This window comes from Pongo abelii, chromosome 8 (genome assembly GCF_028885655.2).
Source record: "Pongo abelii isolate AG06213 chromosome 8, NHGRI_mPonAbe1-v2.0_pri, whole genome shotgun sequence".
Classification (NCBI taxonomy): Eukaryota; Metazoa; Chordata; class Mammalia; order Primates; family Hominidae; genus Pongo; species Pongo abelii.
In genome coordinates, this window is record NC_071993.2 from 90,275,549 (window position 1) to 90,287,770 (window position 12,222).

The 12,222-nt window shown below is 34.1% G+C and overlaps 1 protein-coding gene across 19 annotated transcripts in view; it reads left to right on the forward strand.

The window, feature by feature from the left end:
- PCDH15 (protocadherin related 15) overlaps positions 1–12,222 on the forward strand; it is a 1,013,670-nt gene that overhangs the window by 678,130 nt on the left and 323,318 nt on the right. The window lies entirely within an intron of this gene.

Below are 12,222 nucleotides of genomic sequence, written 5' to 3' on the forward strand. Positions count from 1 at the left end.
TTGCAAGATGATAGCTTGGTGTTCACTGTTTATATATTTCTGACCAAAGTGTCTTTGGCCAGGAAAAGCTCTATCTTTGACTGAATATGCAGCTTCAAGTTGGGCTAAATACGGTGTTGATATATTTTTACTTTACTGTGCCAATCATAAGAATCATAAGATGACATACTATTTTCTGTATGAACATTCAGAGAACAGAGTTTATCTTCTGGTGTTATGTGGGAATTGCAGAAGTTGCTGATATGAGAATTCATGAAGTTGGCCTTGAAGCCTAGGGGAGATTTTAACATGACTGACCCAGGAAAATCCCAGCATCAATCTTTACCATCAGCTGATGTGACATAAGGCAGAGCTACATCTTGCTTAAATCTCATTCGAATATTAACACCCTGTCACTTAAATCCGGATGATATAAAAGTGAAGATTTCATAGAATGTTTGTATTGAAAATGATGCAAAAATAACAAAACACATCAATCTAATTTTCGAGATGTGGAAAGCTAACCCCATAGAAAGTAACTGATGCTTAAAATCAGTTGATTGAGTTTTCATCACTTCTAAAACAGGGCTATTTCTGTTATATCCTACTGATTACTGATAGCTACTGAAATTTTCTTGGCATTACCAAGTACTACTTTGTGTCTCTACTCTAATATTTATTCTGTTGCTTTTTTCCAGGTACTTAGAGAGAGTTTGCTTTAATTGATCATTTAATATTGAAACAAAATTATATGAAGGTAGAGATATTAGTAATATGGAAATTTGGAGGATTTTTGTGAAATAATTAAAAGAAAGGGAATAAAACCTACAGTCTTTTTAGGAGGAAAAAAAGTCAAAGTATTGTAATGATAAAGAATAGAAAAAATCAAATATTAAAAAATCAAATATTAAAAATCAAAAATCAAATATAATCAAATAGAAAAAATCAAGTATTGTAATGATAAAGAATAGAAAAAATCAAATATAAAAAATCAAATAGAAAATAAAATCAAATATTAAATGAACAAAGACATGTTCATTTAATGGAATAATAAGATCTTTGTCTTTACATTCATGGGAATTCATTTATTGAAGCAAGAAAAAAATAAGAGAAAGAAAACGAAAACAAAATAAATCTTATGTGTATAAGATTCAGGTCAAGAAATTATACATTTTATATTTAAATATTTCTCAAGTATGTGCCTTTATGTAATTTAACTTTCTATGAAGTAAGACATAATTTTACTTGTAAAGTGGCTCAGGTTTCATTTTAATAAAATCCAGGAAGATCTAGGAAACATATTATAGTTCAATAATTCTACCTGTGAGTTAAAGATGAAAAGAAGTTGGCCTTTTTCATATTTCAAATTTCTCTGGTACAAAGGCTGAAAAAATACTTGAAATGACATTTCTATTCACCCTTTGTGCTTCTGGTAGAAGGAAAAGAAAGGATGCCAACTGTAGTGGCAGTCTCTGTTAGAAAGAACAAGGGTGATACTTTTCATAGGCAACTAACCACCCACTTTTGTTCATGATCAACTGAGACTACATTTAAACTAGTGATCTAAAAGTTGAAAAGCTTCCGTCAAATTACTCTTCAAAAGTCTTCTAATAAGAAGATGCATTGGAGGTACCCTGGCTGCTTCCATCCTCATCCTTTTCACACTCTAGCACTACCTACTGCTGACTCACTGCTCAATTTGGAAGACAGAATTTGAGGGGAAATATAGTTTTGAAGATAGCAGCAAATTGGCTTCAAACTAATCTGTTTTGATGGAGATCAAAGTCGTTTCTTTTCAGGCAACAATTCTTGTTTCCCCTCCTCCCACTTCCCCTTTTAAGAATGGGCCTTTTATGGTATCCAAAAGTTGTTTGAGAAGCAGTGATTTTCCTCGGTGCATGAATGTTGTTTTGCCTGATGGCTGTATTGATCGGGCGTTCCCTTAAGGAAAATAGGGCTCTGCTTTCTCAAACCTGTTATGCTAATAAGGGTTAGTTATAGGTAGATTTTTTTTCCTCCAGCGTTCTCACCGGCCAGTGAAACTTGTCACAGTCAAATGCTGGAGCCAGACCACACCGAAATCATGAGAGCCAGTCATGTGCATCTCTTCCTGACTCTGTGTGCAGTTATGTCATGTTACCAGCTAAACATTGCTATGGTGGGCATATTTATGCCACAGAAATCATCAAATACAACAAATCAGTGCCTTTCACTTCAAAGTTTTTTTGTTAAGCATTCATCAGCACACCACCCAATACAGAGCTAATTTCCTCAAGTATTTACATCAACAGAGTATGTTCACTCAAGCAGCTTCCTCCCTCTTTGTCTCTTTGAATTTTTTATCTATTTTTATCATACTAAAGATGAGGCAAGGGTACTAAATAAAACTATGTTTTATACTCAAATATTCAAGTATTTCTCTTCTTCACAAAAGCATTATTTCCTTCCAAATTACCCTTTCATGTAACTCACATTCCATTTGGCCCACCCCACCACCATTTGCATATTTCTCCTTTTTTAAACACAAAATTTCCATGTATCATCTCTGCCGTCTCATCCCATAAAACAGTAACACAGTTGACCCTTGAACAACCCAAGTTTGAAATGCACAGATCCACTTATATGCAGATTTTTTGAGAGATATAATATAAATCCTGCCGATTTGGAGAGCCAACCTTTTGTATACAAAAGGTTCCATAAGACCCACTGTGGGACTTCAGTATGTGTAGATTTTTTATATACTCAGAAGTCATGGAACCAGTCCCCTGTTTACCACCAGGGAGCTGTAATTAACACTTAGCGTGGCATTTAATATGGGGTCAGGCACTTCTTATTTACTTTAAATTCTTTACTTATGGTGTCATTAGGGATAGTTAGCTCATATTATGGACACATACACAAACTCAAAATCTCAGTGATTTAAAACAAACAATATATATTTCTTACTCACACTATATGTCCATCATGGATCGTCTCCAGCTCTGCTTTTCATCGTTTGTACTTCCCTTCAGAATAGTGGAGCAGCTTCTATGTAGGGAAATGTTTTTCTAATAACAAACAAACAAAAGTATAAATTTAAAAAATGGGTTAGTTCAATAGAGTTTGATAAATCAGTGTTCAACAAGTTATCTTAATTCAAATTATTACATTTTTTTACCATAATGTATATTGATCGTTTATTTGAGTTTATTTCTAATTTTTTACTTACTAACCGAGGTATGTTACTGAATGTCAGCTGCGTTAACTTTCTTTTAAGAGGCTATATTTCTTTGACATATGTATAATGCATCATTTCACTTGGTCATTAACCTGACCCTACAAACAGGTCGATCTTATTATCGTTATTATCGGGAAAATGAAAAGAATGAGACTCAGAAATGGCAAGCTTTATGAGCCACATTAGTTTTTCTCCCTTTGATTAATAAATCAGTGCTCTATCCACTACATCACATTCTTTTAGATTAGGCTGTAGAGAACTATTATATTTTATTTTACCTGTTTTTGGAAGGATGGGAATGTTTTGTATTACATTAGTTCTGTATTTTCCAAAGGTTAATTTTGTAATGTTATATTGGGGTAAATGTACTAATGTTTAAAAATACATACAATTTATTTTAAGGCTCTTATGAAGAAATACTTTAGAGAAATATGAATTGACTATTTTCCTCACTTGGAGATTATAGAATAGAATACAGATAAGAACCTGAATAAAGCACAGTCGAGCAAAAGTTATTCATTTCTCAGATATTATCTCAAAAAGTTCCTGATTCTGAGTACAATACTCCAAAAAATCCAAGTAAGAGAGATCTCAAATAGTACTAGATAACACTATTTTATAAATAGATGAGGTTGAAATGTTTGCTAGTCCAGTGTTATTATAGAAAAAGTCTGGCTAAGATTGAGAGAAGAAAATCCAAAAGAAATTCACACAAAAAAGGGAAGATCACCATTCAATACTCTAATCGAGTAGCTGCTTAGATTTGAGTCAGTACAACTAAAACAGGGGAGAGAACACTGGAGAGAAATGTGGTGGTGGAGTGGGCAGTTGGCAAGAAAGCATGAACTGTCCCCTTGAAGATCTTGCCCAATATTTTAGGTGAGATCAATCCTGTCTGGATCCGTAAATCTCAGAGTTTGTGCTTGTAACTATAAATAAAATAAAGGATATTGAAGCAAGTGAAGAAGAGAGGTTTGCACATCAAGATGTAAAACAGGCTACCACCTGGACATTAGCTAAATGATACATTAGAATTCCATAAGGTGCCACTAGATCACAGGATTGTTGCTTGATATTGAGCCTCTTAACGGTGGAATTTATTGGGGGTCCTTCCTCTAGCACAGTAATCCTAGAACAACCTCAATACAGATAATTTGTCTAAAGAATACATTTTTCTTTCTTCATCCTCTCTATCCCAGCACCAGAGGGAAAATAAAAGGAAAAAAGACAAGAACATGTGTGAGATTATCACATCCACCCACCTTATTCCCAGTCCTTAGAAATAAAATTAGTTTTAAAATAATGAAGAAAATAATTAAAAAATAACGAGTAAGGCATCATATTAATTAAAATGAGATAGTTTTGCAAAATAACAATTATAGACATAAATTGAAACATCACTGATGAAGCTAGCTACACAGCAGAAATGAAGATGATCAACACAAAAGCCTGAAAACATCTTGGGAAGAATAAAACTGTTTCATTTTATTCTTAAGGAGCTGATATTCCTTATTCAAACTGAGTATAATATAATGCAGGCTTGGACTTTTGTATTTACAACAAAAGCAAGAAAAAGGAAAAGATTTGGAAACTTTATGAAGGTACTATAAGGGTTAACAATTAAAAATTAAACAATGAAAATATTCAGCTGGCCCTTCCTCACTCCATTTCTAGACTCCTAATTGGATATTTTCCTACATTATGTGTTGAGCAAAGGTATAAAGTATATTATTCTCAAGGCCTTGATATTTGTTCCAACATGGCTTATTTACGATAAAATTCTTAGTTCCTTTAACACTTCTACAAATAGTCAAAATATGCAGTTATCAGCATCGAGTGTGTGCCTGATTGAAAAGAACAATCACTTATGAACTAGTGTTGAATCAAATGATCCATTCACCTACTGCTGGTGAGGTCATCCTAAGAGAAATTCAACCACAGTTTGCCAAATGGATAACAAATGTATACATGGGGAATGGAATAAAAGTATGACCCTCTTTGCACTTAATATGTTCCTTTAGGAGTGAAGGATTGGGATTTAGGAGAAGATAAAAGCTGGCAATTTTCCTTTGACTTAAAATGTTTTTCTTATTGTTCTTTTTTTTTTTGTTTTTGGCTGCTACTTTCTTATTTATGTTAACCTATGGACTTAACATCTGAAAATGAGTGGTAGTGAAAACAATAATTTACTTGAAATATGTCAGTATTGATTTTAAAATAACAAAGAACATTTACAGTGAAGCACAGATTGACCAAGTACAGTTCCTGGGTAAAATGGCCTGTATTTTGAGAGACAAGTAAGATAGAATACTTTTTGTATTTTAAAAGGTTTGTAAGTAATGTATAAACAAACAAAAATATGGAACCAAACAACAGAAATTAAAGAATAATATGCAGAGTCCATGTGTGAACCACAAAGCCTACAATTTTTACATTTGACCTTTTACTTTTTTTGTGAAAGTTCAGATGTACTGACCTTTGAATGATTGATAATCATTCAAAAATAAGCAGAAAGTGTCCATTATATTTACGTAAAGTATAAAGCCAATTTTAAAATAGAAAATATATTTTAAAAAATGTTTGTACCCCTATAATGTAGCATTAGTTTATTATATTAAATTAATTAAGGGATCATACATTTAACCATGTCAAAGATGTATCTCACATTAGCTAGCTAAAAATACAAGCAGGATTACTTGTCAAGAATATATTCAATAAATATTTATTAAAATAATGGGGACTGTCATATTTTGTATTTAAGGTACATAAGGAGGCAGAATTTTAAGTGGTTGGTTAATAGGAGGGAGGTTGATTGTCTTTAGTGTAGGGAAGAGGAGATTAAATGAGATAGCAGGTAAATTGCAAAGAGTTTGAAATGTAGAAAAAAGTGTTTGAGAGGCTGAGGGGTTGGATTACCTGAGGTCAGGAGTTCCAGACCCATCTGGCCAATATGGTGAATCCCCGTCTCTACTAAAAATACAAAAATTAACTGGGTGTGTTGGTGCATGCTTGTAATCCCAGATACTTGGGAGGCAAAGGCAGGAGAATCAGTTGCACCTGGGAAGCGGAGCTTGCAGTGAGCTGAGATCACGCCACTGCACACCAGCCTGGGCCACAGAGAGAGACTCTGTCTCAAAAAAAAAAAAAAAGAAGAATAAATGGTAATTCTTTTTATTCCAATTTTCTAAAAGGAATCTGTTTTCCTGTTAACTCATAAACTCATAAAAGATTTTAGGGTGAACAGGAAGGTACTGGGCATTTGAAATAATGGATAAAAAAAGTGAAATGTAAAAGAATACAGGGGAATGGATACATTCCAAGAATTCCACTTTATTATTTTACTAGCTCTTCTATTGAGAAAAAAGGGTCAATTGCAATTTAAAGAACAAACTGACACTTTGGATGCTGAAGATACAGATGGCTAAGAGATCAATATTAATAATAATAGCATCAATACCTAATTTTAATTGATGCTATCATAAGCCAGGAACTACAGTAAGCACTTGAAAGCTTCTCCATTTTTAATACTCCCAACAAAGCAGAAGTAACTTTTCCTGTGTCAAAGAGAATCCTGTTGCAGATGTGGGATTAGAATGCAAGCTGTTCTACCCTACACTCTCTGTACTATTATTCTATGCTGTCTTCTCTAAGGAATGAAATTTCCTTATTCCCTTCAGCTTTGCTTAGACTTGTCAACAATCCCTTCAATAGCAAAGTACGTCTACCTACAAGGTGAATCATTGTTTTTCTTTCAAACATCTACTTGATAAGCTTTGACTTAATTTTTTGTGGTTGCTTCATGATTCTTAACAAAAGTAAAATAAAATTATTATACAGAAAGTGTCCACTGACACCCAGAACATATGAATGTTGCTACTGCTTTAAAACTTCTGGTTCCACCTACCAGTGAGGTGACTTGCTCTGGTGCTTTGATTCTTTTCCCTTTTCCTGGCTTTTTCTTGTTGGAAACTGCAATAACAGGTATAACAGCTCAGAGACAAATAGAGGAGAAAATAGAAAATGATGAGAAACAGACCAACAAGTTGAATGTTGCCACCTCCAGTTACCTGAAGGGAAAAAAAAACACACACACACATTTGACTAATGAACGAATTCGGTGTAAGTCTAAAAAGGTGTTTTGTCAGCTGGCAGCATGTGTTTTCTTTTAATCTTTATCCATTCTTCTCATTTTTGAATAGTTTCAAGAAGCCATCGAATTTAATGACTGTGCCTCAAGGAATTATTATTTTTAGCCCTGAGGAAAAATTTCTGCTGCCTTGATCTCACTACAGAATTGATCTTATTCCAAAACAGTTTGAATTAAATGCAAGCTGTCTTACAGCATGACCCTCTGCATTAACAGGTCCTGTCAGAGGTATTAATTTGTTTTTCTGATATCTTTGAAAGGTTCTAGAAATTTCAGGGTTTTCCCTTCTCTTTCCTTTTTGTGATGAATATTTCTTGTAAAATAGGATGCATTTTTGCTCTGAAGATGATACAGGAGTTTATGATTCATGAATGTTTCACAGCTGGTTCAGGTACAGTATGCGTGAATCATAGGCACTGCATCGTAAAATTTACAATGTTGTGTGTATTACAAGGATTACTTGGGATATTTGCAATTTGCTCTTTTGCAATCAAAGATGCTTTTTTTATTTTTTTTCAGATTCATTATGTTTATTTCACGGCAATGCCCTTTTCCATCTTGTTCATCTGGCAAATTCCTACATATCTTTTATTATTGTAGTTGTAATAAAAATATGGAACACAATACTTACCATTATAACCATCTTTAAGTATACAATTCAGTGGCATTCAGTACATTCACATTTTTGTGCAACATGATCACCGTCTGTTTCCAGAACTTTCTCATTCTCCCAAACTGAAACTCTGTACTCACTAAACACTAACTCCCCAACCATCTGCCCATAGCTCCTGGCACCCACCATATAACTATCTGTCTCTATTAATTTGACTATTATAGCTACCTTATATAAGTGGAATCATACAGCATGTGTCCTTTTGTGTCTGACTTTTTTCATTTAGCAAAATGTATTGTTTGTTTTTCTTTTAATTTTGCCATTCTTTATTTTTCCATTTTTATTTAGATTCAAGGGGTACATGTACACGTTTATTATATGGGTGTGTCACATGATGCTGATGTTTGAGGTACAATTAATCCTGTTGCCAAGGTAGTTAGCATAGCACCCAACAGTTGGTTTCTCCAGCCTTGCTGCTCTCCCTCTCAGCCAGCCCCCTCTAGTAGTCCCCAGTGTCTTTTGTTCCCAAGTTTATGTTCACGTGTATGCACCATTTATTTCTCACTTATAAGTGAGAACATGTAATATTTGTTGTTCTATTTCTGCGTTAATTCAATTAGGATGATGGCCTCCAGCTGCATCCAAGTTGCTACAAAGGACATGATTTCCTTTTTTATGGCTGTATAGTATTCTGTAGTGTATATGTGCCACATTTTCTTTACATGCTCCACCACCGATGGGCACTTACATTGATTCCATGTCCTTGCTATCATGAAGAGTACTGCTGTGAGCATACAAATGCCTGTGTCTTTTCAGTCAATTTATTTTCTTTTGGGTGGCATTGCTGGGTCAGATGGTAGTTCTATTTTTAGTTCTTTGAGAAATCTCCAAACTGATTTCCACTGTGGCTGAACTAATTTACGTTCCTACCAAGAGTATATAAGTATTCTATTTTCTCTGCAGCCTCCCATCGTCTGTTGTTGTTTTACTTTTAAATAATAGCCACCCTGACTGGTGTGAGTAGGTATCTCATAGTGGTTTTGACTTGCATTTCTCTGATGATTAGTGATATTAAGCATTTTTTTCATATATTTCTTGGCTACTTATATCCCTTTTTGTTGAGAAGTGCCTATTAATGTCTTTTACTCATTTTTTGATGGAACTATTTGTTTTTGCTTGTTTAATTCTTTAAGCTACTTGTAGATTCTGAATATAAGACATTTGTTGGATGCATATTTTGGGAATATTCTCTCCTGTTCTGTAGGTTATCTGTTCACTCTGTCGATGGTTTCTTTTGCTGTGCAGAAGCTCTTTAGTTTAATTAGGTCCAACTTATCAATGATCATTTTTGTTGCAATTGCTTTCGAGGACCTAGTCATAAATCCTTTGCCATAGTTGATGTCCAGAATAGTGTTTCCTAGGTTTTCTTCTAGGATTCTTATAGTTTTAGTTCTTACATTAAAATATTTGAGCCATCTTGAGTTAATTTTTGTATGTAGTAAAAGGTAGGTATCCAATTTCATTCTTCTGCATATAGCTCATCAGCTATCCAAGCTCCATTTATTGAATAGGGAGTCCTTTCCACACTGCTTATTTTTGTCAAGTGTTCCCTTTTTTAGCAGTGTTTTGTAGTTCTTCCTGCAGAGATCTTTTACCTCCTTGGTTAGATTTATGCCTAGGTATTTTACTTCTTTTGTGGCTGTTGTAAATTAAATTGTGTTCTTGATTTGGCTCTTAGTTATTGGTGTATAGAACTCCTACGGATTTTTGTTCATTGATTGTATCCTGATACCTTGCTAAAATTGTTGATCAGTTCTAATAACTTATTGAGAGAGTATTTAGGGTTTTCTAGGTATAAAATCGTATCACCAGTGAAGACAGATAGTTTTTTTTTTTTTTTTTTTACTATTTGGATGCTTTTGTTTCTTCTTCTTGCTTCCAACAAATATATGAAAAAAAAAGTTTGACATCTGGCCAGTGTTGTCCTGAATAGGAGTGGTGAGACAAGATCTCTCTGTCTTGATCCACTTCCAAGAGGAATGCTTGCAGTTCTGATCATTCAGTATGATGCTGGCTATGGGTTTGTTGTAGATAGCTTTTATTATTTTGAGATATGTACCTCTGATGCCTACTTTCTTGAGGGATTTTACCATGAAGGGATTTTGAATAATGTTGAAAGCTTTTTCCACGTCTCTCGAGGTGATCATATGGTTTTAGTTTAAATTGTGTTCATGTGATTGGATCACATTTACTGATTTGTATATGTTGAAATATGATGAAACAACCTTGAACTTCAGGAATTAACCCTACCTGATCACCGTTAATTAAATATTTGATGTGTTGTTGAGTTTGACGTGTAAGTATTTTGTTGAGAGTTTTTGTGTCTGTGTTCTTCAGAGGCATGGGCCAGTAGTTTCATTGTGTGTGTGTGTGTGTGTGTGTGTGTGTGTGTGTGTGTGTGTGTGTGTGTATGAGTCTTTGCCCGGTTTAGATATTAGGTGATGCTGGCTTCATAGAATCAGTTAGGTAGGAATCACCCCTCCTTGATTTTTTGGAATAGTTTTAATAAAATTACTATCAGCTCTTCTTGGGACCTCTGGTAGAACTCAGCTGTTAATCTGTCTGGACTGGGGCTTATTATTACTATTTTTTGGTTGTTAGGATTTTTATTACTGATTCACTTTTTGAACTCAATATTGGTCTCATCAGTGTTTCAATTTCTTCCCAATTCAATCTTGGGAGGTTGTGTGTTTCCAGGAATTTTTCCATTTCCTCTAGATTTTCTAGTATGTGTGCATAGAAATGTTCATAGTTGTCTATGAGGGTGTTTTGTATTTCTGTGTGATCGGCTCTGACATTACACCACTTTTGACATTTCTGATTGTGCCCACTTGAATTTTTCTTTTCTTCTGTTTATTAATCTAAGTAACAGTCTATTGATCTTGTTTATCCTGTCAAAGAACCAACTATGAAACTATGGTTTCATTTATCCTTTGTGTGGAATTTTGGGTCTCAATTTCATTCGGTTCAACTCTAATTAGAGTTATCTTATTTTCCTTCTAGCTTTGGGATTAGTTTGTTTTGTTTATCTACTTCCTCTACTATAATGTTAGATCATTAATTTGAGATCTTTCTAACTTTTTGAGGTAGGCATTTATCACTATAAATCTTCCTCTTAACACTGATTTTGCAACATCCCAGAGATTTTTGTATGTTGTGTTTCTGTTTTGATTTACTTCAAATAATTTTTTATGTTTCTGACTTGATATTGTTGTTTACTTAAAGGTCACTCAGGAGCAAGCTGTTTAATTTTCATGTAATCATGGGGTTTTGAGAAATATTATTGGTATTGCTTTCCATTTTCATTCCACTGTGGTCCAAGAATATGGGTGCTATGATTTCTTTTTTCTTTTTTTGATTTGTTGAGACTTGCTTTATGACTGAGCATGTGGTAAATCTTGGAGTATATTCCATGTGCAGATGAGAAGAATGTATATTCTGTGGTGCATGGGTGGAGTATTCTGTAGATGCATATTGGATCCAGTTGCTCAAGTGTTGAGTTTAAGTCCAGAATTTCTTTGTTAGTTTTCTGCCTTGACAATCTGTCTAATGCTGTCAGTGGGGTCTTGATCTCCCTCACTGTTATTGTGTGGCTAACTCTTTGTATAGGTCTAGAAGTACTAGTTTTGTGATTCTAGACTCTACAATATGGGGTGTGTGTATATTCTAGGTACGTAAATCTTCTTTTTGAATCGAACCCTTTATCGTTATGTAGTTCCTTTCTTTCTTTTTTTTTGTTTTTAGTGTTGTTAGTTTAATCTCTGTTTTATCTGATATGAGAATAGTAATACCTGCTCTTTTCCGTTTCTGTTTGCATAGTAGATCTTACTCCAACTCTTTACTTTGAGCATCATTACTTTATTTTGTGTATCATTACGTATAAGGTGGGTCTCTTGGAGATAGCAGCCATATGGATCCTGTGTTTTGTTTTGTTTTTAATCCAACTTGCCACTCTGTGCCTTTTAAGGGTGGCATTTAGGCCATTCATGTACCAGGTTAATATTGATATGTGAAATTTTGATTCTATCATTAAGTTGTTAGCTGGTAACTTTGTAGTTTCTATTTTGTTGTTGCTTTATAGGGTATGTGGGCTATGTACTTAAGTATGTTTTTGTGGTAGCAGATATGGTTCTTGGTTCCCATGTTTAGAACTACTTTAGGATCTCTTGTAAGGCTTTCTAGTGGTAACAAATGTTCTTAGTACAT